Genomic DNA, 2,500 nt, shown 5'->3' with positions numbered 1-2,500 from the left:
TGCATTGACGCCCCACCCGATTCCACCACCCAACTCCCCACTCCCTTTCCTCCCCCTCCTCTCCCCCTCTTCCCTCCCCCCTATTCTCCTTCTCTTCCCTCCCCCCTATTCTCCCTCTTTCTCCTCCCCCCTCCTTTCCCCCTCTGTCCTCCCCCCTCCTCTCCTTCTCTCTCCTCCCCCTCCTCTCCTTCTCTCTCCTCCCCCCCTCCTCTCCCCCTCTTTCCCCCCTCCTCTCCCCCTCTTTTCCCCCCTCCTCTCCCCCTCTTTCCTCCCCCCTCCTCTCCTTCTCTCCCCCCCTCCTCGTACACACTCAATCCATTCCCTCACCTCATTCTTTGGCCTCATATCCCCCTCCCGATCACCTCATACCGCGACCAACACTTGCATTGTTGCCTCCCCTCTCCACATAATGTTTCCGGCCCGGCTGCGTTGTCTCATTTGTTTTTATTCCCCACCGCCCTACTGCCACCCCACCGCCCTCCGACCCACCGCCCCACCACCTCAGACCCACCGACCCACCGCCTCCGACCCACCGCCCCACCGCACTCAGACCCACCGCCGCACCGCCCCCCCACCCCCCGACCCCCCGCCCCACCCCCCCACCGCCCCACCCCCTCCGACCCACCGCCCCACCACATCAGACCCACCGCCCCACCGCCCTCCGACCCACCGCCACACTCCCCCACCGCCCACCCGAGCCGAGAATTCGCGATTCCTTTCAGTCTTCGGTTTTGTTTGGATTCCGAAGGCGTTTCTGCGGTTCATTCTCCTTCATCTGTTTATTGTTTATCGGGCTATCGACATACTTTTTCGTGGGGGGGGGGAGGGGGCTTCTATCTGCCTGGCCTTCTATATTGTGGTGTGATTTCAGCCTGTCTATTCTGTCTTTCGGTGTGTTATGTGCTAATTCAGGACTATATATACACACACGTGTATAATCATGTCTCCGCTTGTTGGCTATTTCATCCTGTGTTTGTCTCTACATCTGTTGATCTATAGCTTCACTTTCGTTATTTTTCGATTCATATTGTTGTTTTTTTCACAAGATCGTCAACTTTACGCTGTAAGATTACAAGAGGAGCCTGTAAGGAAAGCGTGAACTTGTGACATTGCAGATGGTGACCCTTTCAAAATAACGCTAAGAAAGAATGCTAAGCCCGTTATAATGGGTCTAATAATAGATGCATTATAATCAGAACTTACATATAGGCCTAGTTAACTCATATTCAACTTCCTTGTTCTGTCTACCTGTCTATCTGCATGTCGCTTTGCCTCTCTGGCTGTCTGTCTCCCCTCTTCCTCCTTTCACCGTGTCTGTCTGTGCTGATCTAAACTTTCTGTTTTAAAACTTTTATTCATTTACCCCTCATATGTCTGCCCATCTGTTTTTTATAGTCTGTCTTCCCTTTTTCTGATTGATGTTTATTTTTTCTCCTAACTATATTATCACTGTCTATCTATCGTTTCTTCTCTATTTTATCTATCATCTATCTATCTATCATCTTATCATCTATATCATCTATCTATTTCATCTATCTATCTATCTATCTGTTATTGTATCTCTCTCTCTCTCTCTCTCTCTCTTTCTCTCTCTCTCTTCTCTCTCTCTCTCTTCTCTCCTCTTTTCTTCTCCCCCTCTTTCCCCCCTCTCTCCTCTCTCTCTTTCTCTCTCTTTCTCTTTCCCTCTCTCTCTCCCCCCCCTCTCTCTCTCTCCTCCTCTCTCTCTTTTCTCCTCTCCTCTCTCTCTCTCTTCCCCCTCTCTCTCTCCTCTCTCTCTCTTTCTCTTTTTTTTTCCCTCTCTCTCCCCCCCCCTCTCTCTCCTCTTCTTTCTCTACTCTCTCCCTCTCCTCTCCCTCTCTTCTCTCTCTCTCTCTCTCTCTCATCTCTCTCTCTCTCTCTCTCTCTCTCTCTCTCTCTCTCTCTCTCTCTCCATCCGTTAAAACATCGCAGCGACAGTTACCATTGGTCAGTGTTTACTCGCTACAAGATTATCCATTATGTTCGTCACTGATGCAAGCCTCGCATTTTCGCATATTTTTTGCGCATAGTTAAAAGCGGACTGAAATGTTTACATACTGTAATGTGCCTACTGATGAAACGCTGCATACAATGATAACAATAAAAAAAAAAAAAAAACATCGAAATACGGAAATCTCTTTTTTCTCTCTCTCTCTCTTTCTCTTTCTTCCAATTATTGGCGTCTGACAAGTAGATATTATTATTATTTTTTTAAGACAAGAGAGGAAACAGGAAAATTAGAATGAATAAGACACGAGAGTAATGCAAATTAGCAGACAGACATTCAACGCCAAACACCTTCGTAGGGGGGGGGCGCTGTTTCCAATTTCCACGTCGAGTAATTTCCCTTCCGCTGCTAATCACGTCCGTCCGCGCTGATTTACCTACATATCTCTCGCCTTTTCCCAGTAACAGGTGTGTATGTAGCGATACTACGCATGCAGACAAAGCAAACATAGCTCTGTCTATCTATATGTCTATA

Source organism: Penaeus monodon, chromosome 37 (genome assembly GCF_015228065.2).
Source record: "Penaeus monodon isolate SGIC_2016 chromosome 37, NSTDA_Pmon_1, whole genome shotgun sequence".
Classification (NCBI taxonomy): Eukaryota; Metazoa; Arthropoda; class Malacostraca; order Decapoda; family Penaeidae; genus Penaeus; species Penaeus monodon.
The sequence above is the reverse complement of the archived record's forward strand: the minus strand, read 5'-3'. Positions refer to the sequence as shown.